This window comes from Equus quagga, chromosome 3 (assembly GCF_021613505.1).
Source record: "Equus quagga isolate Etosha38 chromosome 3, UCLA_HA_Equagga_1.0, whole genome shotgun sequence".
Lineage (NCBI taxonomy): Eukaryota > Metazoa > Chordata > Mammalia > Perissodactyla > Equidae > Equus > Equus quagga.
The window spans coordinates 85,798,607-85,816,596 of NC_060269.1; the positions used below are offsets into that span (position 1 = coordinate 85,798,607).

Sequence of the window (17,990 nt, forward strand, 5' to 3'; positions counted from 1 at the left end):
GTGTCAATAACTAGCTGATAGCCTCTTCTGTAAAATGGGAATAACTCAAATGAGACCATACCACTTAATATTGTTTGGAAACTGTAAAACACTCTCTATATCTATCTCTCTATATAAACAATATATTAAAGATATTATAATTTCAATATGCAATCAATATAAAATTATTAATGAGATATTTTACCTTCTTTTTTCCTACTATGTCTTCAAAATCTAGTGTGTATCCTACATGTACAGTACATCTCAATTCGACTATATATTTCAAATGTTCAGTAGCCACATGTGGCTAGTGGCTGTCATATTGGGTAGCACAGGCCTAGGGGCATTAATTAATACACTGATAGAAGTTTGAATGATGTCATTTTTATCGTGAAGAAAATATATTTGTAGATGTGCCTCTTGCTTTTAATAACTAATAACTCGTTTTTTTATCTAACTGTTCTTAATAAATACAGAAGGAATAAAATTGCAGGAGATGCAAGAATCTAGGAATAATATCTGTCCATTATTTTAGAAATAACTACTGTGAGCAAAGATATCTAGAGACCTAAGTCTTGCTTCTGCAAACCTACCATCTGACTTTGATTTATAGTCTTTCTGATCCATTTCTCCTGTTTCATAACATGGGGATGCTGTCACATCTTTCCAGTATACCTCATATGAGAGTTACCTCAAATAAAATGTGTGTGCTTAGGAAACCATAAAGCACGAGCCTAATTTAATTAAAAATCAGTCATACCTAAGTGTACTAGTAGTATTGTTATCGTGCCAAACCACTCACGCACTTCCATCTCGAATCTCAGGTAGGAGCAGAGTCCATCTGACATGTACAGTATTGATTTATGCCCCAAACAGCACCAGCAACCCGGGGACAGTGGACTCGCCCCAGCTGCTACAGTATGGATGTGCCCTTGCTACTACGCTGTTTATTGGAGTTACAAACGACTCGTTGTGTTCCGATTTTGTATATAGGTAGATGTCTCCCCTCTCCCCCGGGGACATGTGTTCTGTTTTGCCTCATAGATATGCCACCTCAACCCAGAGGTAAATTCATTTGGTTTGAATTTTTCAACAAAAAGCAAGTTGCTACCCTCTCTCCCTCCGTGATGTCCACCTAAACGAGGAAGAAGTGCAAGTTGTTTCTGGAGAACAGCTTACAGATACGTAAGCCTTCTGCTCCTGCTTCCCTCTTGGTCTGCTGGAGCTCGCCCCGAAAGCTTGGTGTTAAGGAGGATCTTACAACTCGCACATCATTTGAATTTCAGCTAATCATAAATACGCCAGAGTAACAAGAAAAGGTTCTCTTATTCTATACAAAACAATGCTTTTCAGAATACAAATAGCTGTGCTGTACAGATCTTGATGAGGAATTTTTTTAAGAACAAAGATGGCATTTTAAGTCTAACATTATGCTTCTGATATAAACATTGGAAAATATTAGTTATTGTATTATTTCTTTTGGAATAACTCTTAAACTTACCGAAAAGTTGCAAAACAATGCTACAAAGAATTCCCATAACATCTTCCATAACTATAGTATAATTGTCAAAACTAGTAGATTAACATTGCTACAATACTACAATACTGTTAACTAAACTGTAGACCTAATTTGGATTTCACCAGCTTTTTCTGTTTCTTTTCTTTTTCTCTTCAGGATCTGGTCTAGGATCTCACCTTGCATTTGATTGTGGTATATCCTTACTTTCCTCCAATCTGTGACAACTCCTCAACCCTCTGTTGTTTTTCATGACCTTGACTCTTGTGAAGAGTACTGGTCAGTTATTTTGTAGGATGTCCCTGAATTAGTACTTGTTGCTTTCTCATGAGTAGATTGGGAAAAAATGCCAGAAGTAATCCCAGTGCATCATATTGATAGCGAACCTGAAGTGAGTTCACTCACCTGTGGCGCAGCAAGCCAATCTCTGACATCGGGTGTAGTGGAAGAAAGTAGGACTTTATTATTGCACAGCGCTGAGCAAGGAGAAAGGGCAGCTAACGCTGAAATCCCAAACTCCCCAAAAAGCTAAAAGGAAGGGTCTTTATTTGGGCTTTAGGTAGAGGAGGGGGAAAATATGACCTTGCTGGTCAGAGCTTTCCCACCAGCCTGTGTTTGGCCTTGAGACTACTTGCAGAGAGGAGGGAGCCCATGGCCATGCTGGTCAGCAGCTTTCCCACCAGCCTGTATCTCCTTGTGGGGAGGAGATAATGAATCCAGGTGCTTGTCCTTGGCGGTGTCTGTCTCCGTGGAGGATAGTGGATTCTGGAGCCAGGAAGCCAGGGAGAAAGCAGGGAAAGAGTGCTTTGGTTTTAAACCCATATATGCTGGATTTAATGCAGGGAAACTGATCTCAGGGCTGATATCAGTATCAGGGGCACAGGATGTCTTATCACTGATTTTAACATTGGTCAAGGTGCTGTTCACCAGGACCCCAATGGAAAGGTAGCCTTTTTCCCTTTGTAATTAGTGGGTATCTTGGGAGAGAAACTTGGACCCTGCAGATGTTCTGTTTCTCCTTAAACTTGATCTGTGCAAATATCCTGTTTCTCCTTAAACTTTTATTCACTAATTTTATCATCCATTGGTGGAATTTATTGTATGTTGTACTATGTGGTTCTAATGGTGATTTAAAACTTTTTTTCTCATTCCTTCTATGTTTATTGATTAGAATTCCGTAAAGAAGAGCTGTCCGTTTTTTCCCCGTTTATTTATTCAACTATTTGTATCAGTACTGACTCATGGATATTTATTTTATCATATGGATTATAATCCAGTGCTGTCGTTATTTAATTTCCTGCTCAAAGTTGGCCTGTGTGCCCTTTTGACATACCATTGTCCTACCATCACCCCCACTCCTTCCTCATTTTAGGGCAAAGTGTTTGCTTTTGCTAGGTAAAGCATTCCCTTACTTTCTGGTATCACAGAATACTTCAGGCTTGTTTCGGATTTTCCATGCTCCAACCCTGGAATCAACCATTTCTCCAAGGCTCTCTGGTTCCTTTTTTGGAGAACGTTATTAGAAACCAAGATCTGGGCACTACGTGTGTTGTTGGAGTTACTTTGGGCTTTTTAAGTTTAATAGTTTTGTGACCTAGCAAATTCATCTCTACAAAGATGACTAATGCCTTCCATTTCAAACACTATAGACGACCTCATTGGACCTCATTGTAGTTGTCAGTTTGGGGTTAGTCTCATAAGGGAAATAAATGAAACTGGCAGGGTAGAGTTTTTAAATTTCCTGGTTTTTCTCCAATGATGACCCATAAGTGCTTAACAAGAAACAGAATGAGCACATGAACTTTTCTTACATTCAGGTAAGAAAGCAAAGAAAGCAGGCTTTTTTTTTTTTTTTAAGCATAGTAGCTTAATTAAACTGTATCCTGACTCAAGACTGGATATATATGAAGGGGAGATATGCATCGATGATATCTTTGAGATGTGCAAAATGTCTTTGAAGGAATTATGTGAGGCCTGCCCCCTCCTCTTGGAGCAAATATTTGAGGCTATTTCCTCATTCTGAAGAGAAGAGTTTTAGGTAAGATCTTTGTTTCTCATGCCTTTTTGTGAGCTCAGAGGACCCTTTAATATCCAGAAAATTTGGATACTTCCTCTCTATTTTAGTTATGATTTTAGTGTCTGTTGATTGAATTCACAGTGATAAAAAGATTAAGTTTCAAATCCATATTTGTGTTAGTCATGCTAGCAATGACACATAGTACTTCATATATAATGAGACGTTACTTGGTCTGCAATGATGCCTGTACTCATAGATTAGAGGGTCCCTTGCAATAATTATGGGCCCTTTTACAATTCGTTGAAGTATAAACACACACAACACACTCACTTTCTTATCTTTGTATACTGGGCCATGGTGTAAAATGTATTTCTTACTGGAGGTCCTAGAATTTTGAGCAATAGTACTGCAGTCCAGCTGCCATTATCTATTCGTAATTCTTGGTGCCTGATTGTGGTTATGATTATTGAATTAGAAACAGAAGGTACAGGGATAGTGACCTTAATGCAGCAGACGTGTGTTAGACTCTTGGGCAGAAGGGCTGGGTCAGGTCCAGTGCTGTGTAGCTTCGGGGAAATTCTAACTCAAAGACAGCTCGATTTTTGCCTGTTCCGCTTCTTTTTGCCTTGGAGCCTCAGGATTCCAAAATTCTCTAATCATCCCTCTCCCTCTGCCCATCTTCCCCGTGCCAGCGTGGTGGAGTCAGCAGTGCTGAGGGAGAGGAGGAGAGAGGGTGGTGACTCGCCTCCCCGGGGGGCCTCTGCCAGCATCACTCTCCCTCCCTCCTCCAGCCGGTCTCCAGACCTCTTCCTCAAAAACTTTTATTTAAATTCACGGGAGCATCTCCATCAGTTCCTTTTAAATGCAAATGAGATTTCCCTCAGTTCCCTTGGGCCTGCAGCTAGATCATTATTATTTATATTTGCCCTTGTTTTTCCCAGATTGGGCAGGGTTGGGGGAGGTGGGGAAATGGGAGTGTTTTGGACCAGGTCAAACAGTGGGAATCGTAAACCTCCACTGGCTGTGATACGGCTGTGGGAGTAGAGTGCCTCCTGCCTGCCGGAGTCCTTCGCCCCCTCCCAGCCCCTACCTTCTTGTGGGCCAAGAAGAGAGTGTGCAGGCAGGATCCAAGGTATATATCTGAACACGCTCTTAGGAACCAGGTACCGTTTCTTTTTTTAGTTTCTGAGTGCTTATCTTGTGTCTGGTGGTTGTATTTCGGGCAGAGCACACACAGCTGTCATAGGCTATGGGGGGGCAGGCGCGGGACAGTGTCCTCATGTCGGCTCTTGGATGCTTACAGTAGCCTCTTATGTTCTGTTCTGCTCCTTCCCCAGTAACACCCCCCACCCCCAAGTCAGAACGATCCTTTTAAACATGGTTAGATCTTGTCATTCTTCCACTCAGAACTCTTTGGTGATTTCCAGTCTCATTTGAAGTCAAAGCTGAAGTTCTTGTAGTGGCCTGTGGAGCCACCTGAGTTGGCCCTAACCTCTGCCTTTACATCCGTCCCCTGCTCTGCTTCCCTTCCCTGCCCTGCCTCAGCCCCGCCGGCCTCCTCTCTGTTCCTGGACCAGCTCTTGGACTTGTACGGCGCCTCCCGAGAGCCAGCCTCAGTTCTGCCCAAAAGCTTTGTTGGAAAGGCCTTCCCTGACCACCTTTCCTCTTCTGCTTTTTTTTTTCCATAGCACTGTTGACGCTGACATTTTTCATACCTAACCTTACTGAGGGCAGGGGTGTTTGTATATTTTCGTTTTCTTCACTCCTGTATCCTCAGTGCCAGCCATGTGATAGAAGTCTAGTAAATATTTGTTGAATGAACTTTACAGATGAAAAACAGGCTTGGAGAGGCTGAGCAGTTCCCTCACGGTACTCTGGGGTTGCTGGCTGGTACATTTAAGTGCAGGAGGAACTCGAAGCACATACCTTCTGCCATGGGGGTCAGGCATTTTACTGGCAGCCTTAGATGTGGAACACCATGCTTTCCTCTGAGAAACCGCTGACAAAGTTGCAGGTGAGATTAAGAAAGTTTGGGATGTAACACACATGTAAATTGTGCTTGGTCCTCATCATTTTTATTCACAATTTGACTAAATATTTTCTAGAATAAAATTTCTGTCACAGGTTAAAACAAATTTGGGCAAAATTCTTGCAAATTTTGTGGGAACGTAAAAGGAAAAAAGAATAGCGATATGGAGTATTTACTTTATGTGCACTTGTATCTATTTTAAGAGAAGATTAAGACTAAATTGAAAAAGGGACAGAAATAGAGATCAGTGGTTATCAGGGGCTGGGGTTGGAGGCGGGAATTTCTTTGAGGTGATGAAAACATTCTATATCTTGATTGTGGTGATTATATAGCTATACATTTTCTTTTTTTTTTTTTAAGATTTTTTTATTTTTCCTTTTTCTCCCAAAGCCCCCCGGTACATAGTTGTATATTTTTAGTTGTGGGTCCTTCTAGTTGTGGCATGTGGGACGCTGCCTCAGCATGGCCTGATGAGCGGTGCGGTGTCCGCGCCCAGGATCCGAACCAGCGAAACACTAGGCTGCCGAAGCGGAGCGTGCGAACTTAACCACTCGGCCATGGGGCTGGCCCCAATGACTATACATTTTCAAAAGTCCAAAAACTATACTTAAAGAGGGTGAGTTTTATTGTTTCCAACACTGTTTACTGTTAACATGTTTCCAGTAAACTTGACAAAAAACAAAGATGAGGCTGAACTGTGAGTAGAGTTGGCATCGTATAGGAAGGAATGCTATACCTTCCAAAACGTACCTTTTTTTTTTTTTTGTAATCTATACCTTTTCCTACAAGTCATTCATTTTCTGTAGATCGCTTGCTGGCCTTACCGAGCATGCCCTCAGTGCCGGAAGGATGGGGATGTCTAGGATGAGTGAGGGGAGGGCAGAGGGGACCTGCAGAGCTTCCAGGGTCACTCCTTCGCTCCCAAGCAGCACACGCCACCCTTTACTGACCTCTCTGGCCTCATTTCCTTACTGCCCCTTCCCAAAAGCTAAATTCCAGCATAACGAACTGCACGTGTTTCCCAACACAATCTCTTCCAATTTAAGGATTTTGCATTTCTTTACTAGAATTATTTTCTCTCTCTTCTCCTCTTCCCATCTATCTGGTCAGTCTCCTCTCGAGGCCACCTCTAAACCCTCCTGTCCTCCCAGGTCTGATGTTCCCTGAGGGTTCGAACTGTGTCGTAATCTCTCAATTATCAAGTGAATGTGAGGTTGTAGGCAAAGAGGTAAGGAAGGACATTCCTGGCTGGAAGAATGTCCTGCTGTGAAACCGGATACTTAACATTTTCTGTGAACTCCAGCAGTGTTAATATATTGAGTGCGTGGGCAGTGTTCCTTAAGACTTGTCTTTACCTTTCAGAAATTCTGGGCTCAATCTTCTGTGTGTGTGTTTATGCTCTTTCTAAATTGTATATGTAGTTTAGTAATCCTACCACAATCTGACTTCTCAGATGACTCCTAAGCATGGTGGTTAGTGACTTTCTCTTGCTAAGGCTTCTAATATTGTTATTAAGCTACTTTGCAACAGGGGTGTGGCATGTTGTGGTTTAGTCTTTCATTCAGTAGGAATCATTGAGAACAGGCTGTCAGGAGCTCCCAAGGGTACAAAAATAGTGGACATCAGGTCCCTGCCTTTACAATAGTGTGTGTAGGCAAGTTTTCTGTTTTCAAATGCAAATGTGGCTTTCGGAAATGGCAGAAATGCAGTAAAATCTAAAGGAGCTTCTTTTAAAATATCATTGTTTTACTTGTAATAAGTGAAATGGCTGAGGTCAAAGAGCGCTAGAGGAGAGTTCCCGCACTAGGGGCTAGGGCTAGGAAAACATGTTAATGTAAAACATTTAGTGTAAAACAATTAATGCTAATTTGTTTGGAGAGCTGTAATCTGAATACTGGCCGTATATTGCTAGAGATCTTGGTGACTTTTATAGGAAAGCCCTGGAGGGTGTCTGGAAGGGTTATAATTTATTTAAATTGATTATTCTTTTTCTTTCATTGGTCCACCTTTGGTATTTGAAATTCTGCATAAATTAGTATGAAACTCACTATGAAAATGTTATGAAATTTGTGTTATGGTCAAAAATGTTTTGGTCAAATGTGGATTGTTTAAAAATCAGATTTAATTTATAGGGACCTGGAATTGGCCACCCCAAGATATGTCTCTTTGGCATCAGGATTATTTGAGGCTGATTGCTTTTGATAAACTGGGACAGGGAAGGAGGTTCTGAGGAATGGAACTTGCCCTTTGTTGGGACACATTTACCTTTGTAAGATAAATCTCTATCTGTAAAAGGTGCCTCCCTCTCTGTACCAGGAAGAAGGAAGGAGATGACCTTTTCTCTAGTGGCTCTTAATCAATACCAAAGGCAAGGACTTAAAATCTGCATTTTATTGTGCTTCTCTAGTAACCTCCTGTAACTGACTTCCCTCCCCCTCCCAACGTTGGCATTTCTTTAGGGATTAAGCATCTTTCCTTAGGCTAGGAACTGATTGCCGTGCTCACCTGTGACCGCCCAGCTCCAGACAATCGACTTGCCTCGTGCTACGCCCTCTGAGACAGCAGACCATTACCTGCTGTGTCCATCAAGCACTGTGCCCACAGGGCAATCTTGTGACTATTGTGGGAGGGACATTTCATCACATGTGAAACACCCTGTTTGGGGGTATATAACCACTATGTGTACCCCACTTCTTCGGTGCCCTTTCTTCCTTTGGGAAGAAAGGGCCCCGAGCCATGGTTCCTCATAAACCTTTGTTTAATTTTTTCTTGCTATTCTGTCTCATGTGAATTTAATTTGTTCTCCGGCCAGACGAACCCCCATTGGGGAAGAGGAAATGTCTTCCTCCCCTACAAATTCTTTAAGGATTCACCTCTTTTGAGGAAAGTGGTCGAATTCAGTTTAGCAATTGTTCAGAAGACAGTTCTAAAAAACCTGAAGCATGTCTTCTTCAGCCATGCTTGATCATTTTTTAGATTTATTTGTTATTCACAACCTGAAAAATATAGCATTGTCCTATTTTTGAGATAAATGTAATACTGTAGTTCTGTGCTCTTTTGAAACTCAGGAATGAATTGATTTGATCCAGGATATAGCAAGTATATGTATCTTTCATGGGGTTATAAAATTGGTTATTTATAAAGTAACACAGGAATGAGAATACATTTTGAAAAAGTCAACAATCTAGAGCTGTATTATCCACTGTGGTAACCATTAGCCACATGTGGCTATTTAAGCTTAAGTGAACTGAAATTAAATAGCATATAAAAATTCACTAGCTGGATTTCATGGGCTGAGTAGTAGCCATGTGTGTCTAGTGGATAGCACCATTTTATTTCCCCCTGCATGTTGCTGAAGAATGTGTAAAGAAGCATAGGTACTTTTCATTCTGACCCCCAATTATGTTGAACTGTGATACATGAAAGAATCACTTCCTTGGGCTTTATTTATAGATTTTTTACACATCAGGAACTAGATTACCGTCTATAAAAAAAGTGATTTGTTGTGTAATTTGTGGCAATGAAGGGAGTTGTTAATTTTTAACTTTGGCCAGTTAACTTTGTCCTCTTGCTGGTGCTTCTTAATTTCCACAATTTTATTTTTTATCTTTTTTTAAAGATTTTATTTTTTCCTTTTTCTCCCCAAAGACCCCCAGTACATAGTTGTATATTCTTCGTTGTGGGTCCTTTTAGTTGTGGCATGTGGGACGCTGCCTCAGCGTGGTTTGATGAGCAGTGCCATGTCTGCACCCAGGATTTGAACCGACAAAACACTGGGCCACCTGCAGTGGAGTGCGCGAACTTAACCACTCGGCCACGGGGCCAGCCCCTAATCTCCACAATTTTAAACATAATCTTAGGCCCTTAAATTTCCTCTCAAGCTACAGTCTAGGGGAGGAAAAACTCTTCCTTTCCTCTCTTAGGTTCAGTGATTGGGAGCCTGCAAATTAAACTGACAAAAGACAAATTAGTAAGAGAAATTGACAAAGTCTAGTTTTAATAAATCTGGCATGATTATTTACATAAGTACAGCAAGAATTGTAATTGATTATATAGGCTCCTTTAAATCTGCTTTGCTGGAACCTTATAAGGAATCTCAGGTTGAACTTTAAAGGCCTCTCAAGGCCAGGAAAGCCAGGCCATAACTTGTCATCAGATTCTGCCTGCAGTACCTATAGATTTGGGGGAATTCCTCTCTTCGAGAGGTTCCCCAAAATAATTGAGCTTCCTTGTACCTGCCAGAGGGAGTAACATTTTTTGCTCAACCTTACCAGGTCACTGTGATGTGGGGTCAGTGAGCCAAGGAGTCGAAAGAAAGATTTCTTGGACTCTCAAGATCTGGCAGTAGTGCTCTTTTATTTAGAGAATAGTGTAGAATAGCATGGGGACAGGACCCATGGGCAGTCAGAGCTGCTGTTTGGGGACAGGGCCCACGGGCAGGAGGAGGTGCTGCTGCCACTGCTTCTGCTGCAAACATGGGTGGAGAGTAAGGCTAATTTTAAGGCATAGGTATGTGAGCCATCTCTTTACAAGACAAAGGAAAGAACATGTAAAATGGTATCAGTGCAGGTGGGGTCTGGCCATTGGGTGGTCCCACAACTTTTAGATAAGAATCAAATCGGATTAAGTAAAGGCCAGAAGCCACCACCCTAAATCAGTTACATGAGGTTGCCAGACAGTAACCAACTTAAGTTCTTGCATTCCTCATTAAGAGTTTCCAGAGATAAGGCCATCCCCCTTCTTCCTGGCACAGAGAGGGAGGCATCTTTACAGATGGAGGTTTCCCTTACAAATGTAAATGTTTCTCAGCAAAGGGCAATCAAACTCCAGTCCTCGGAGCCTGCTTCTCATCTGCAGTTTTAAAATTAACCGGCCTAAAATCCTCATCAACTGGAAACCCAGAAGAATGGTACCAGGACAATATTTCCAAGTGGCTTTATTCCAGGAAGTCAACCTTCGTTTCTCAAAAGCTGTCTTGTCATATCCAAGTCTGTATGTTTTTCTCAAATATGAAGTTCCAGTCAAAGCCTTAGTATTATGACCAGTGTTTCCAATTGTGTCCTGTCATAAGAAGAACAGATTTTTATTGGACTTATGCAAACAACCATATTGCCATGAGAATAAGAATACTTACTCATCAGGAGTTTTTACCTTTTGGAGGGCTCAGTTAGGGAGAAAAAGATAAATGCTTCAATTTTGTTTACAAATTGCTATAAATCATAGTTCCTTAAGAGAATAGAGAAAAACTTTTCTTAAATCTGAAAAAAACCCAAAACATCAAAAATCAGTAATATCTCAAGCAACAAGCCATAAAAAATTACAATCATTCCTATGGGTTTATTCAGTCCTTTGTAATTGGTTCTTGATCTTAATCTTCTATCAGCAGTTTTATGAGGTCATCAGTTCTTCTGTTAGAGTTCTGAAATCTTTTATCCAGCTCAGTTTTATAATCTGAAAGTTTATCAGAAACCTGTATTCTAGAGTGTCAGAGTCCCTTCCATTAATTTCTCTGAAGATGAAACATATTTGCAAAAACATCAGACTAAAACAACTGTCTGTAAATAACAAAATATTCAAAAATGGTAATTGACAAAGATATTTGACCATTCTTGTGACATATAACATTTTGAGATAATAAGCAGAATCATGGCTGACAATCAGAACAGATCAGAATTTTAGATAATTTAAAAAATACTTATATCAATAACACTCATCGACATAATACCGTTTAAGAAAGTTTATCATTACTTGTCAACGCTTCCCATGTAATTTAACATACCAAATAAGCCTAATTAGTTTAGCATTTTTTTCTTATAGAAAGAGAGCAAATCTCTCTGAGAAGTCTCAGGGGCCCTCTGAAAATCCCCAGAGAAACTCTCCCTCCTCTTCCAGGTCAAAAGAAAGCTTTTATTCAGGACTTGAATATTTTTGTTGGAGGGGAGCTTGTCAAAAATACTAAAAGCTTTAAAACGTCTGTTCAGATAGGAAACAAAGCTCACTGCGAAACCACGTTCAGGTATGTATTCAAAGTGACAACAGAACCAGTCAAGGAGAAGCAGTTAAAATAGTGAAAAAAATTTTTTATCGAGAGCAGATAAAATGTTTAGGAAAATTATCCTTTTAAGAAAGAAGAGACTAAATTTTAATTTTGTACCAGTTTACTTTTGACATTAAAACTTATTTATTTAATAAATTTATTTTAATCTCAGTCAACATGACCATAGATAAAACTCATTGGGGCTTTACTTCACAAACCTTAGGTTACTTATCTTTTACATTCAGAATTTATCCCGGTGCTTTAGGACAAATTTATCTTTCTTAACTTAAGAATCAAAAATATTTCCATTCTTTATAGCTTTTTTACTGAAAACGTACATTTTACTTTCCTTATATACAGACCTTTTAGAAGTAGTGTTTTCTCATAGAAAATTCTTCAGCATACATAAAACATGTTTATCAATAAACCTAAGCACGTTTCAGTTTCTTTGATATAAGAAACCAAAGACAGACAAATATATACTTAGTAGTTAACCTTTAATATTTTATCTTACGGAGAAATGACTTAGATACCCAATAAACTGTTCTCATTTTACTTAACTTAGCAAAGTTAGAGAGTTTAAGTTTCCAAAAAGATTTTGGAAGCTGTTATTTTAAGTATGCACACTATACAACATAATTGTTATGCTTAAAAACTCTTACCCAGTTTTAACAATTATGTTTAAATTACTCTGAAAAACTTCATGTGATATTAAAGCAGTCAATGATTATCTTAAGTTGTTTTAAGTACATATGTCATAATACATATAATTATTGTTAAAGAGTTTTTCCAGAAACTTTTATCCTTTTACATTTAATTTACCTGTTCTCGACAATTATATTTAGATCATCTATAAAAACCTCATGAAACATTAAACAAAATTAGCTATTATACGGAGTTATTAGTTTTGCTGATAAATTTTGTAACAGAGATGACATGAGCTCGTTTGACCAGTAAACCCAGGCTGTATGTCTGCATCATAGCCAATGCTGATAACTTTGAGGACATGTCTATTTTAAATCAAACCAGCAAACTTAAACAAGGTTTCATTCATCAAAGATCATTTTATATCATGTTGAATAACTGTGTCTTTTAGAAGTTTTGACATATTAATCAAAGACTGTATTACATTGTGAGAGATTTTGAACCCTCTCTTTTCTGAAACAGAGGTTTCCCAGAATGGCCGTTACAATTCCAAATTGTCTCAAAGGTTGACTTATTTTTACTTGTTCAATTTTAGACCAGGAATTTTGGGAGAGCTGAAGTGGTGAATCTCAGCTTGCTGGGAAGCTCAGCAAGAGAATAGAGAAAAGCATAAGATTTGGCTTTGACCACTGGCATGTTCAATTATTTAATTATTTTCTCTTAAAGGGGCAGTACAGTATTTCTGATTTCATTTAGAAGCCTTAAAGGATTAAAATAGGCTTCCCATTGTTGTAGCTGGCTTTTTCCAATTGCATACATCAGTTTGGGTAAACTGAAATTGGCCCATTTAAGTATATCAATTTTTTTTAAACATTTTTATTATTTATTTTTTTTGAGGAAGATTAGCCCTGAGCTAACATCTGTGCCCATCTTCCTCCACTTTATATGTGGGACGCCTGCCACAGCATGGCTTGCCAAGTGGTGCCATGTCCCCACCCGGGATCTGAACTGGTGAACCCCGGGCCGCCGAAGCGGAATGTGTGAACTTAAATGCTGTGCCACTGGGCTGGCCCCATAAGTATATCAATTTTTAAAAACTTTTATCTTAATTTTTCCAACTCTTATACCCCTAATTATAACTTATATTAGAATTCCATTAACAAGTTTCAGTATTATGATATTGTGTAGGGGACGCATTCCCAGCTAGACATAACATTTATTTCCAAAGAAAACATCCAGGCAAAGTTGATATAACCTCTTCATGTAATATTAGCTTGAACACTTTAATTTTTATAGTTTTATCAACCTTAGTAGCCTTACTGTTGCCCCAAACAATTATTCGTCAGGCTTTTCACTCTGACTTTTGCCTCCTGACCTTTTAAAATTTTTCAGCTGGGGTGAATAGACAGGTTTGTCTGGTGGCCTTTAGTGTTGGGGGACCTCTAGGGGGTCCCTTTAGCCCATCCAACCTTAGGCAGTGTTTTATTAAAACCTTTGTCTTAACTTTATTCATGTCTGTTCCGTTTATCCCACTTTGCTCTTTAATAACTAGCTAAAGATTTCCATCCTGTTGGGATGAGTCCTGTGACTTTTCTCTTTCTGATTTCTCTTTGTTAACTTAATGTTTTCATTAGCATCTGTAAGACCAGAAGAAGAAGCTGAGACCCCAAGTTTGATTAAATATTTAAGACCAGTCGTTGTATTTTCCTTTTAATTGGGTCTTTTCATAGATACCAATAAAACAGCTGTTTATCATGAGAGCCCTCTAAAAAGTTTCCCAACTTAAGGATCCATTGTTTGGCCATTTTTTTCCTCCGGAGTCTAAAGAATATTGTGGCCACGTGGTGTTACAAAGGAAAATCATCCCTCTTTAGACATTGGCTTACAGCTATAGGTCGACCAGTCAGCCCAAGTTTTTCCCAAGGTGCTCTTAGGTGGAATAAATGCGGCACCTCCCATGTTAACACTTTTAAAAGGAAAGACAAACAGACAAACAACAACAAATACCAAACAAGTGCCCTTTTCCAAAAGCCTTCGGCCACAAATGGAAGCCAAAATGAAGACCAAAACCAAAACCAAATCTAAAAACCAAAGTACTTTCAGTCCCAGCTCAGTCCGTGTCCTACACTCGGGGGGTGCCTAACAAATGAAGATCCGCTATGCATATCTTCCCAAATGAGCAAGGACAAGGGACCTCGGTTGTGCACACCCGGGGGACTTACCAAAATCTGGACGGGGCATCGTGACTTAAAAATGAATGGAGCCCAGAGGGCTGCCAGGTACCCGTTATTTCCAACCAGTCCGGTTGGAAAAGGTTAGCACAAGGAGCAAAACAAAAACTACCAGCTACTTGCAAGAGACGTCTTCCTAAGTCCTGAACCTAGTTTCTTCCACCACCAAAGCAAAAGCACCATGGGCCAATGACGTTTGGTTAGCAGCCAGTTGCTTGGGGCTGATGCCTGAGACAAGGGGCTCAGGCAGCTGCAGGACAGCTTCCAAGAGAAGCCTTTAGCCATAGGCTGGTGTGCCACAGGTGAGATGTCCACCTGGGACATGGTCCCATCTGGGTTGCCAAATTGATAGCGAACCTGAAGTGAGTTTGCTCACCTGTTGCACGGCAAGCCAATCTCTGATACCGGGTGTAGTGGAAGAAAGTAGGAATTTTATTATTGCACAATACTGAGCAAGGAGAAAGGGCAGCTAACGCTGAAATCCCAAACTCCTTGAAAAGCTACAAGGAAGGGTTTTTAATGTGGGCTTTTAGGTGGGGGAAGGGAGCATATGGCCTTGGTGGTTGGAGCTTTCCTACCAGCCTGTCTTTGGCCTTAGACAACTTGCAGAGAGGAGGGAGCCCATGACCTTGCTGGTCAGCAGCTTTCCTACCAGCCTGTATCTCCTTGTGGAGAGGAGATAATGAATCCAAGTGCTTGTCCTTGGCGGTGTCTGTCTCCATGGAGGATAGTGGATTCTGGAGCCAGGAAGCCAGGGAGTAGGCAGGGAATGAGTGCTTTGGTTTTAACCCTTCATTTCCTGGGTTTAATGTAGGGGAAATGATATCAGGGCCCGCATCAAAAGGACAGCTTAGATTTCATCATTTGGGAAAAGAGTTAACAGAAAAATGTGACTCAAAGGGGCAATTAGAATTTGCGGCTTAAATACCATCTTAATAAGAGAAGGGGAGAGGGAGAAGCGCACTTGAGGGAAAACGAATGACTTTTTTTTAAAAGATTTTATTTTTCCTTTTTCTCCCCAAAGCCCTCCCAGTACATAGTTGTGTATTTTCAGTTGTGGGTCCTTCCAGTTGTGGCATGTGGGATGCTGCCTCAGCATGGCCTGATGAGCAGTGCCATGTCTGTGCCCAGGATTCAAGCCAGCGAAACCCTGGGCCACCGAAGTGGAGCGTGCAAATTTAACCGCTCAGCCACGGGGCTGGCCCCCAAAACGAATGGCTTTTAGGAAAGATAATTGGGCCCTTTGGACAGTAAATGGGAGATGTGGGGATCATTTTGTGACAGTTCTGTGGGTATCTCTAGGGCCTCCTGTGAACTAGGCCCTCTGCTGTGAACTTCTGACTCTCTGCTCTGTCTCCCTTGAATGTTAAGAATCACATGTCCCAAGCTGAGCTTCCTGATCTTGTGTCCTGAAGTCAAAGTGAAGAAAGCTTTTCTAGGAGGAAATAGTCAGCTCTCAATGTTGCTGGTAGTATGTCTAAGGGGACAACTAAGAATTGGTCACTAATTTACTAGAAACTACTTAATTGTAGATTTTATGGTCTGCGAATTACATTTTAATCAAAAAAGTCATTGGATATGTCACTTTGGCCCTCACCGAACTTTGTCAAGAGTAGTTTCGGTATGAGGGTGAATGGGAGGGAGGGGGCAATGGACAGGAGCTGTGGGATTTTCTTTTTTAAGAAAAACAAATGCCTCCAAGGGGTTGTTAGAATTTTGGACTTATATACATCTTAATGGAAGGGGAGGGGAAGAAGGGAGAAGAAGTATAGAATTTTCTAACAGTAGAGAAGGAAAAACTGATGCAGGGGAAGAAAAAGTGAGGGGTGGTAGAAAGTACTGGAGAGATTAGTAAGCGAGAGGGAATGAAAAGTAGAGGACAGAAAGTCCTGGAGGAGATGGCCTCTGATAAGCAGAGGGAGTGGGCTGTGAAAATAGGACATGGATAGGGGCTGGCTGGGTAGCGTAGTGGTTATGTTTGGCACGCTCTGCTTCGGTGGCCTGGGTTTGTGGATTTGGATCCTGGGTGCAGATGTGTACCACTCTTCATGCTGTGGTGGCGATCCGTATACAAAATAGAGGAAAGATTGGCACAGATGTTAGCTCAGGGTCAATCTTCTTCACACACACACACACAAGGAGATGGATTAAAGCTGGGAAAGAGAGTTGGGTGAGAAGACAGTGAGTTTATTCACAGTGCCAAGGTTGGGAGCGTGCATGGCCGAGATAGTAGGGAGCGCAAGATCATTAAAGGAGAGAAAGTCAAAGGGCTGGGGAAGCCAAGGACAAAAGTCTTCTACATGGGTTTTGAAATTCACTGCAGCCACCAAGATCCTAAACTTTACCACTGTGTGTGACAGTATAAGTCATCGATGCCTCTTGGAAAGCTGTTCACACTTGGATGCTCAATTGAGTGTGGGTGTGTAGCACTTTTTAAAATCAAAGAGCAATACATTATTGCATAATGAGGACCCTAAGAGGGTGGGGTGGTTTATCATCCACGAGAGTCTTGTTAATGGTTTTCAGTTTTTAACCAAAGATCTCTCTCTCTCCCTCTCTCTGATGTCTCACAGACATCTACCACTTACCACATTGGAACTGAACTCTTGAACTTTGACCTCCCCCCTGTCATTAACAGCCCCATCCCCTGGTCCAAGCTTGTCTCACTTGGTTTTCTGCAATAACTTCTATGTGGACTTTGCTTCCACAATTGCCACACAGCAGCCAGAATGGTCTCTTAAAAACATAATTAAGATCCTGAACCTTTCCTGCTTAAAAGGCTTCAGTGGCTTCTTGCTGACTGTACAAGACCTTCCATGATGGGGTCTCTTCCTCCCTGGCTGACCTTGTCCTTTGTGCCACATTCCCCAGATTACGCTGCTGCAGTGCTGTCGGGGCCTAGAGTGCCAGCCTCGGATTGTCCGCTGGCCTGGAGACCTCAGTGGTCTGACCCCAACTCTACATTACTGAGCAGGCTTTGGACCTGAATACAGTATCAACACGGGATGCTTCAGGCTGGATCTGTCAAATCGGGCACAGCGTGAAAACCCGTGGATCGATTGATAGAGGACTTTTTTAAAGTAAGGGATAATTTAGGGAAGTTAAAATTCAGATTTTGAGTGTTTTTTCTAAAAAGTATTCGATAATATCCTGCTTCTATTTCTGTCCAGTCATAAGTTTTGTAGCAGTCATCTGACAGTGACGTGAGGCCCCCTAACTCCTCATCAGAATTGTAAACTCTTGGCGTTACGGTAAATAGTTGAAGAGGTGTGTCTTTGCACAGCATGTCCTTATGGTTGTGAGGCAGAGTGCAACTCTCCATTTGCTGATGTTATCCCTGGGAAAAAATGGATGAAGAGGCCCCTGAACTCGTGACCTGAGGCCCCTCTGGCTCCTACCAGCATGTGCAATAATTATAACTGCACAGGTGTCTGGCTGAGGGCTTCAGGCTCGACCTGTGTGCTTGTCTTCCTTATGTGCAGTTTCCATTGTATTATGCACTTTGTTTACAGTACACTATCAGATTAAGAGTATGA

At 41.0% G+C, this 17,990-nt stretch overlaps 1 protein-coding gene across 6 annotated transcripts in view; it reads left to right on the top strand.

Moving 5' to 3' along the window:
* The window catches only part of ABCG2 (ATP binding cassette subfamily G member 2 (Junior blood group)), a 130,843-nt gene that overhangs the window by 71,488 nt on the left and 41,365 nt on the right, over nt 1-17,990 (top strand). Inside the window, exon 1 of one of the 6 annotated variants that reach the window (XM_046657029.1) lies at nt 4,562-4,675. The exons of 3 other annotated variants lie outside the window; for them this stretch is intronic. The gene's annotated coding sequence lies outside the window, so the exon portion shown is untranslated. Of the gene's footprint in view, nt 1-4,561; nt 4,676-5,426; nt 5,527-17,990 lie in introns of those variants that run through there. 2 more of the 6 variants (XM_046657032.1, XM_046657031.1) reach the window with 2 other exon arrangements.